Source organism: Scylla paramamosain, chromosome 10, assembly GCF_035594125.1.
Source record: "Scylla paramamosain isolate STU-SP2022 chromosome 10, ASM3559412v1, whole genome shotgun sequence".
Classification (NCBI taxonomy): Eukaryota; Metazoa; Arthropoda; class Malacostraca; order Decapoda; family Portunidae; genus Scylla; species Scylla paramamosain.
The window spans coordinates 8467501-8477500 of NC_087160.1; the positions used below are offsets into that span (position 1 = coordinate 8467501).

The window sequence follows — 10000 nt, forward strand, 5'->3', positions numbered from 1 at the left end:
TATATGGAGTTGCTGTTCTTAGTGATGATGAGGAAGACCAACAGCAACAACAACAACAACAACACACCAATTACATTAAAACTTTACATAATTCATAAACTGCAAACGGCTTTAAGTCACACAGTGCATCAGAAATTAAGTAGAGGAGGAAGTACGTGAGGAAACGCAGTGACGAGCAGCTCTTCAATCTTGTGTGCGAGGAAGCTGACATGTGGAGGGGAGCGCAGCAGGGCCGGTAGTGTGAACAGGCCAGCAGGTCAGGCCTGGGAGGGAGGGAGGGGGAGGGAGGGAGGGAAGGAGGGGAACTGGGCAGGAGAGCGGCTGAAGGGGCGAAGGTTCCCGGGCTGTATTGTCTTGGAAGTTATTGTTTCGATATTTCCTGATGCGGGTTGGCGGGCGTTTCTTCCCCTGTCAGCGCATGAAACAAGTTTGACGATTGGAGTTGGAAAATATCACCACTTTCTGGATACCTGGTCTCCTCCCTCTCTGCCTCCCGAGCTCAGGTACCCTCGTGGTTGTTTACGACTATAATCCCTTGTACACCATTGCAGCAAGACTCTTATCGGGGCCGTTTGTCTTGGGCCTGTCGCTCTCGGTCACTGGATGGCGCCTCGTTTCACACTCATGCTCTTCACCTCACACTCATGCACTTCACTTCACTTTAACGCTTCATTTCTTGCATTGTTCGTGTCCTCAACGGCGGAAAGGAGGCTGGTGGTGGTGGTGATGGTGGTGGTGGTGGTGGAGTAGGAAGTGGAGGGTAATCGTGGTGTAGTTCATGGCGCAGAGGAGAGCGAGGAGAAGAGTGCGTTAGGCGGTGCTCGAGTAACAGGCCAGTGGAAAACATGGCAGTGTGTGTGTGTGTGTGTGTGTGTGTGTGTGTGTGTGTGTGTGTGTGTGTGTGTGTGTGTGTGTGTGTGTGTATACTTGCGTTGCTCTACTATCTAGTTTGCTATATGCTTTTTTTTTTTTTTTGTCACGAATACCACTATCGCTCGTCACACAGAGGACCAGGTCACGGGATTAATGCTGAAAAGTATGGCCTCCTTCTCCTCCCCCCCATCAGTGTTTCACTCCGAGCACCAACACATGTTTGCTTGATGACCGACATTTGTGACCCAAATATACTCACCACCAGTACTCCTCTTCCTCTTTCTGCTTCTCATACTCCTTTTCTCCTGTTACCACACGCTCTCATTCCTCTTCGATTTGTTTCTCTATGGTTTGTTTTTTGGCACATGTTCTGGCCCCTCTGTTGTGGTTTACATATGAAGAAATGAAGAAATCAACGTCCACGCCAGAAATGTGCAACGTTATTCGAGCAAAGAAAGCTGTGCCGAGGTGTAGATAAATGTATAATCTGAAAAGAGCAACTATGACAATATTCCTGTTAGTTTACCTGTGTGTGACTGGCAACATTTTACTTTTGTGGCTCGGCAAACAGAAGTTTTGTTACTGTTATGGGAGGTGAGGGAGGGTCCGTTGACCGACTTAGCTCATCCTTGTCCTAACCCTGTTAAGATGTGGAGATGCGGATACTTTATGCAGTAAGGTGGTTTTCTCCTGGTGCCGCTGTCGTCAACGAGTGGCTCTGATTCTGAACACGGGAAACGAGTTTTCCCTCATTAAGTTTAGAAGTGCTACCGCTTGACCAGCACGTCAAGTTGAGTTGTACCACGCTGGGATTTCCTTTATAGTTTCAAGCTGTCAGGGAATGTGGTGCCACAGAACTTCTTCCTCCATGATTTCAGGAGACCTGTTGTTTTCAGCATGTTATTTCTCCAAAGTGTTGTTGGCAGTTTATCAGTAAGATTTAGCCAGTGTTGACGCATGTCTGGAATGGGAACGCCTTTCATCAGGTTCAGGAGTTCCTCAGGCAAGCGGATCTAGTAGAGTTTGGACTGATTGCTCTTGGTGTAGTGGTCATTTAGCTGACTTGATAGTGTGTTCGACTTTTTCCTCATGATGTTGAGAGGCACTGCAGTACAAGGCCAGCCTGGTGATATCAGTTCAGCTCTGCCCTCCCTATGGTGAGACGCTGTGGTGGGGCTGCACACTGACTTTTACCCTTTCTGCCTTGGAGGTAGCGGCTTTATTTTTTTCCTATCGTCTATTTAATATCGTGTCCCTGATCTGTTGAGTATTACCGCATATTTGTATTAATCTGCACGTTTTTCCCCCCGTTTTTTTTTTTTTTTTTGTAACAGTTTCGCTATTTTCTGTTCTCGATGAAACTCGGCGCTGGGAGATCAATGGCCGCTTAATATTTGTCGTCCTCGTCCACTACCGGCATGCACGGCTCTGGCACAGCGGTGACGGCGAATATGACCATCTGGAGTATCAACGCATTGAACATTGGTTTGCAGCGCTGTACAGGTCAAACCACAGTGTGATGGAAGAAGTCCGTGCCTTGTTTTCCGCATCTTTGCCTTGTTGCCTTGGGTCGTCCATTACAATACCCATACGCTCTTTAGATATCTTTCCATTTTTCCAGTAAGTGTATAATAACTGTTTTCTTCTGCAGGCTTGTCCTAATCTTTACTTTCATTTATGTTCGGTCCAATTTCGATAAACTCTTTAGAGATATCCAGCTCTAAACTTATTTTCTTTTGAACAGATTTAATCATATTACAGTCTTCGATAATTTCATTACATACAGTTTCAATCTTCATCATCTCCTTCTCATTTGTTTTAATCCTGTTTCATTCTTCCTTGCCTTCATTATATCCGGTAATATTGTTTACTTCTATCTCGTCATGCCTTTCGTCGTCGTGTACTGCAGTGACTGAACACGCTCATTGAACACCTTTCCTTCCCTCTGGTGTTAAGTAAATGTGCGAGAATTGAGCTCCGAATAACAATAATAACAACAGTATAGATATAAACTTCCACAGTGCAGGTTAGGAACGTTGCCTGAACATTAAGCATCTGCACGTACACTGGTCTAAACTAAATAAGTAATATCATTTAACGTTAGGGTCATCTTCTGTAAAGTACGGCTATTTTCTTAATATCGTCCTTGGTGACTATTCTGCCATTGTCTTTTTCGTTCAAGATTATATCGAGTTGCTCATTACAAACGTCCTCGAAAGGGCCAGCATGACTGCTCCTGTCTTTCTTTGTGTTCCTTTGTGTTGCCGTTGTCTTGTGTTATGTACGATCCGTGTAGCGTTATTTCCAACATTCCCGGTTCTATCTGTTTTCTATCAGTTTGCGACATATTTTTGGTTTCCTTAATTTAGTAGGATTTTTCGCTCTTCTATACTTTAAAAATTTTATCGTTTCGCTATTTGTTTGGTGTCATGTTTCCTGTTTTCTGTTTTCGCGTTGAGATTTTTTCTACCAGTTTTCTTGTTTTTTACTGTATATTTTTCCCTATTTTATGTTTATTTTTTCATATATGTTTGCCTTCCATGTTTTTTTTCTTTCCTACCTTTTCTTTCTTTTCTTTCTTTTCGTGTTGTTACTTCTCCCTTTACTTCATTTATTAGATTTCTTTCTTTTCTTTTACTCTTCTGTTCATTATTTTTTCTACCTTTTTCGTTTCTTTTATCCTTTCATTCTTCTTTCTTTCTTTCCTTTTTCCCCTTTTTCCTTTCTTTATTCTATTCATTTTGTCATGCTTTCCGTCTTTCCTTCTTTTCATTTTTCCTTTACTGCTGCCTTCCTTCCTTCCTTCTTTCCTTCCTTCCTTCCTTCCTTCCTTCCTTCCTTCCTTCCTTCCTTCCTTCCTTCCTTCCTTCCTTCCTTCCTTCCTTCCTTCCTTCTTCATTTTCTTTTTTCTCTTGCATTTTCTTTCTCATGTGCCTGTGTCTCTCCTTTCTTTCTATTTCCTTCCTTCGCATCTTTTCGTTTCAATACACCGCCATTCTCTGCTATAATTGGTGTTCATTTCACTGACTTTTCCTGTGCTTCCCTTAATTATGTCCTTCTTTTTCCACACTTCCTTATTTTCACCTTAGATTTTTTCCTGCTCTTGAACCGTCTCAATTAACCTCGACCATTCTTCTCTCTTCGCCTCTGGTTCTCCTCGCCTTGTTATATTCATCTCCTTTCACTCGTATTTAGCTTTCTCATGTTGCATTTTATCCCTCTCTATTTACTGACTTCACTTTATTCCTTTGACCTGCCTCTTTCCTCAGCCTACCCCTCTCTTTAATCCCAGCCCCTGCAGTATTTTTTTTTGTTTTATTTCTTATATTTATCGTATTCTTTCGTTTTACCCCTCGAATCTGATTTTTTTTTTTTTTTGCAACCTACCCTTTCGTCATACTTTTCCTTTCGCACCCTCTGTCCCTTCTTTTCTTCGTGCCTTGTTCGCCCCGCCGACCCGCCGTCCCCTCCGCGCCTCACCCTGCCTTGCCAATAACGCTGCAGCGAGGACGCCACCTGACATGCCTCGAAAATGAAGATGTAAATGAAGCTGACGGTGCCCAGTGACTTTAACCGACCAGGAGAAGAGAAAAGTGAACACAAAGGAAGAACAAACAGCATCAGATCTGTTTCTGATAAGATACAATGCCTAGCTTATCGTAAGTGATGCGGGAAAGTAAAGGCGATGGCGAAGATAGGAGGAGGAGGAGGAGTAGGAGGAGGAGGAGGAGGAGGAGGAGGAGGAGGAGGAGGAGGAGGAGGAGGAGGAGGAGGAGGAGGAGGAGGAGGAGGAGGAGGAGGAACAGCAGCAGCAGCAGCAGCATTTTTAGTAGCAGCAGAAAAAAAAAAAAGCGGAGAAGAGACGAAGGGGAAGAGGAAGATATTTCCTAAATGAGGAGGAGGAAAGAAAAAGGAAGAGAAAGAGACGGAGGGAGCGAGAGAGAGAGAGGGAGATAGTTACTAAAGGAAAAAAAAAGAGGAGATGGAGAAGGAGCAGGAGAAGAAAAAGAAAAAGAAGACGAGAAGGAGGAGGAAGAAAAAAAAGAAAAAAAGTAAAACATACATGGGAAAAGAAAGAGGAGGAATGGAGACATGGAAATAGGTACTAAAGGAGAAGAAGGAGAACCATTTTAAAACTTCCCCGTCTTTGAGGCTTTTCGTGTTGGTGAATGTGTTCGTGCCCGCCCTGGGATGCCCGCCTGCCTCTCCTCTTTAAGAAAGCTTATTTGGGTCCACGAATACCAACCATACCAGCGGCGTCACCCGATATATATACCGGCCGGGCGCTGGAGGACGGATGGGTGTGGGGTGGTGGTGGTGTGGGCTGCCTGGTGTGGGTGACTGTTGGGGGAGTGTGGGAGCGAGGGTGTGTGGGAGAGAGAGAGGTTGTTGTGGCAGAGTATTGCAAGCTTTGGGAGTAAACACGTAGGAAAAACAATGCAGAATAATAGGAAAGGAAGAGAGAGAGAGAGAGAGAGAGAGAGAGAGAGAGAGAGAGAGAGAGAGAGAGAGAGAGAGAGAGAGAGAGAGAGAGAGAGAGCGAGCGTGTATGAGTGGACTGACCTCGTGCTTCTTCCTTGTTATTGTCCTTGTTTTTGTCCTCATCATCCACTTCGTCTTACTCTTTGTTGTGACCTTTTCTTGTTCTCGCCTTCAGTTCGTTTTTATCTTTGTCCGGGATTTCTCATCTTTTTACGCTATTTTTTCATTGACATTCTTCATTCTTTTTCTTCATGTCTTTTCTTATATCTTTTCTTTCTTTTTACACTTTTTCCTTATCCCCTTATTTCTCCCTTTCTACCTTTACCTTCGTCATCGTTCAATCCTGCTCGTCATCCTCATTTGAATCTCCCTCTATTCCTGGTATTTGTCATCGTCTTTGTATTCCTCCCGTTTTTCCATTCTTGGCCCGGTACTCGCACTCTTTGTCCTCGTCCACCCTCCCCTTTGTCGTATCCTTGTGGCTGGAGAAGCGAGTAACCATTGTGTTCAGTTTTCCATCTCCTACTCCACCTCCATCTCTCACCACCTCCACCTCCACCTCTATTTCCCGTCCACCTCCAGCTGCCCAGTAACGATAGGAAGCGGTAATTTGTTAATAAATTTGTGTCCGAGTAATTTGCGTAACGAGCGTCATTAGGCAGCATTGGTGGAGATGATCCGCCCCTCATTACCGTAAAGTCTAAGTGACCCTCGTTTGCTTTACCTTGTAGCCATGACATCCCTCTCTCGGCAGCCCTTCCCAATACCCCTGCCCAGAAGCCATCCCCAGTAGGTCCGCTTCAGTAGCTCCGTCTCAGCAGTCGTGTCCCTAAAGCCCTGTTCGAAGAGTCCCGCCGTAGCAGCTCCTTATTAGCTTGTCTTTCCTATCGCCCCCTTTCCAACAACCTCGTTCTAACAGTCCTTCCTCAGTAGTCTTTTCTCTTTAGTCGCGTCTCAATAGCCTTGTTCCTTTGGCCCTACTCTAACTGCCCGTCGTAACAGCTCCCACCTATTAGCCTCGTCCCAGCAGCCCTATCCCGGTGGCTTCGTCTTAGTGTATTTCTAATGTAGCTTTACTTCTATGTTCTTTTCCTCCGCGCCCTTAACTTGGTCGTGATAGTCTTGCTCTTGTCTAGTGGAGATCGTCGCACTGCTCGTATAGTCCCCACGGGAAGTTTGGGAAGAGGGCAAGGGTCCCTCAGGTATAGTGACCTTGAGAAGCCTGAGAAAAGAAAACGTTTGATGGGAGTGAGTAAAGGAAGGAGTGTGGGAGGACGGCGAGGGACGGAATGTGACTGCCGTGGAAGGACACCTGGGCAGGAGAAGGGTGAGAAGCGAGAACAATGAGGGAGACACCAAGTGCCACAGAGGGTCAAGTGCCACGTGGATCAATACCAACACCACAATCACCTCCACAGCCCAGACACTCCTTGCCTGCCACACCCAGCGGGATACTTACACATACACACACACACACACACAAACACACACATTCAGAGTATATGGCGGGCTAAATCGGACTATATGAACTCTAAGCACTCTCCGGCAAGATAATAACTGGCAATCATGAGTCCACCGCGTGATCCTCAAGAGCGTGGGTGGAAAGAGAGAGAAAGAGAAAAAATCACACACACACACACACACACACACACACACACACACACACACACACACACACACACACACACACACACACACACACACACACACACACACACACACACACACCGTACTCCATTAAGTCTCCCTCCATTTTTATCGCTCTGCTTCGCCTTCATTAGTGAGCTGGTGGTCCCTTATTACCTTCTGTCTGTCTGTCGCGTCGCATGGAGGGAAGCACCTGACCCTCCAGTCCCTCGCTCGTCTGATTATTGAGTGGCGCAAAAGTAGATAGATAACATAATGATCTTGTTGCGCAGCCCAGCGAAGGAAGGAGGATGCGGGGGAAGTGAGGCGGTGCGGGGACGAGGCAGCGAAGCTCATCAACTCTGCAAAACACGTCTTTATGTGTCGCTCCAGCTTGAGCCAACCGCACCCTCGTCCCCCTTAGCCGCTCGCTTCGCTCACCCTCGTGTTTTCTTTCCAGTTAATTGCTCTCTTGATTCTTCTGTGTTGTGTTGTGTTGTGTTTTGCTATGTGTGTGTGTGTGTGTGTGTGTGTGTGTGTGTGTGTGTGTGTGTGTGTGGTGGGGGGGGTGTGGTCGTGTGCATCGACTAAAGTGTAAACAAATTTTTCACGTGAGGTTTTCTACTATTATATCACCGTGGGTCATGTGTTGTGTCCTCATGTTTTCCCATATTCAGCTGCTCCTCCCCCTCCTTTGCCTCTTCCATCTGGTTCTTCTCCTCCCGCACCACCTTCACCACCCTCTTACCTGCTTATTCCCTACCTCCAGCCACCACCCCCGCCGCGGCTCACCCAATATTTACGTGGGCAGCATTGCATTCTTTACCTGGTGAGCGGCCGCACCGACACCATAACACAAGGTAAAGAATGTGATATTCCCCGTAGCCCAGGCACATCCACCTCCCGCCACTCCTTCCACGCGACCTGCTGGGGAAGGGGTGGGAGGTGGGGAGAGTTGGAATCGGAGAAGTGAGTCCTGGGAATGTGGTAGGTTGGAGAGAGGAGGGTTATGTGAGGGTTCAGTCCCCAATCCCTACAAGACTCTAAAAAGTTACAGAAATGGGGCTTAGAGGAAGTTTAAGTTAGAGTAGGTTAGGTAACGGAAAGTAAGATAAAGTAAGGTACAGTAAGGTTATGTATGGCCAGAGGAAGATTAGATGGATGATTGCAATGATATCCGTAGAAACTCTCCCATAATGTCCAGTGTGTGTGTGTGTGTGTGTGTGTGTGTGTGAAGGGTAAGGAAGAAAAGTGCTGTACGACAACTCCTCTAGCAGACTTGGCAGCGGTGGGGCGAGGAAGAGGTGCCGCGCCAAGGGTTGGATGCGAGTGTATAGAATCAATTAGGTTAATTGATTGCAATACGGTGCAGTTCGTTGCTAATGTGGTACTGGAGCGCTGGAGCTTGCTGGAGGAGGAATAAAAGGACTTAGAGAACGATGGGGAAGGGGAGGAGCGAGGGGAAAGTGATGTGGAAGCCTTTGGTTAGGGAATTGAGGGGGGATGGCCGGCCGCATGGGTGGGGCTGTCGGCTGCGACCCCTGTAGGACGGACCCAACCAGTGTTGGGTGTGTGTGTGTCTGTGTGTGTGTGTGTGTGTGTGTGTGTCCCATTACTTTTGACCATGATCATTACTTTTGCTACCATTATTACTACTACTACTACTACTACTACTACTGTGTGTTGCTACAAGTGTTGATAAAAGTAAGAAAATGTTTCCATGTGTGCCCCTACCGCCTGATTTCTGTTTCTGTCAGCTAGACACAGCCTTCCATATATCTCATCTGTTAGCCAGGCAATTTCCCGCATGTCTATCTTTCATCTAAATATTATCTACTTAGAGAGAGAGAGAGAGAGAGAGAGAGAGAGAGAGAGAGAGAGAGAGAGAGAGAGAGAGAGAGAGAGAGAGAGAGAGATTATTTCCCTAGGTATAGTTTTGCTGTTACATTTTAGAGTACCCGTGATAATATGACATGGAATTGGGAGAAATACAACGTAATGAAATAAAAAGATGTGTTTTAGGGGAGGGAGAGGCCATAGTAGAGGACAAGTAAAGGTACCCAAGGAATAAAGTGTAAAATTGATAGCGTAAATATTTAAATACATTACAGGTAGGTCTGGTTTCGAGATCGGCAATGTTGATAATGGAAACATTGATAAGTTTGGAAAGAGGGTCAAGGCTTACACGCTTAATGAGGAGCACTAATGAAGCTGCATACAGAGTGAGTACAGAATGTCTAAATATTGGGAAAGCACGCCAGGTAGATTAATCATACACCACTTGAAATGCACCACCTGAAATACACTACCTGAAATACACCACCAGAAATGAGGCTGGCGTTTGTAAAGTGTGAGAGAGAAATAAACGAACAGAAATAGATAGACAAATAGGCAGACACAGACAGACAGAGACAGACAGACAGACGCGCGCTTAAACACACACACACACACACACACACACACACACACACACACACACACACACACACACACACACACACACACACACACACACACACACACATATACACACCGACAGATAGATGGATAAATAGATGGATAGATAAATAGATACGTAGACTAATTGACAAAAAAGATATACTGATAGAAAACAGGCATAAATAGACATAAAGACATATTGATAGATACATATACAAGCAGACAGACAGGCAGATGGACAAATAGTCAAATAGACAGACATAGACTGGAATACCAAAATAAACAAAATAAAGGTGATACCTGAGATTTTACCTCCAGAGAGAGAGAGAGAGAGAGAGAGAGAGAGAGAGAGAGAGAGAGAGAGAGAGAGAGAGAGAGAGAGAGAGAGAGAGAGAGAATAAACCTCACAGAAATTAACGTTCCCTTTCTGTTTCTAAAAAGAAATCAAGCAGAAAGACTTGGAAAAAAATCTTAGATACCCACTGAGGAAACACTCCCTCTTACCTGCCATGTAGTACCTGGCTGGCTTAGTTGTGTGGCTGCCAGATACAGAGGCGATAGTTTGATGGGAGAGAAGTGT

The 10000-nt window shown here is 45.5% G+C and overlaps 1 protein-coding gene across 6 annotated transcripts in view; it reads left to right on the forward strand.

Annotated features, from left to right (window-relative positions):
* LOC135104199 (alpha-protein kinase 1-like) overlaps positions 1–10000 on the forward strand; it is a 160194-nt gene that overhangs the window by 376 nt on the left and 149818 nt on the right. The window lies entirely within an intron of this gene.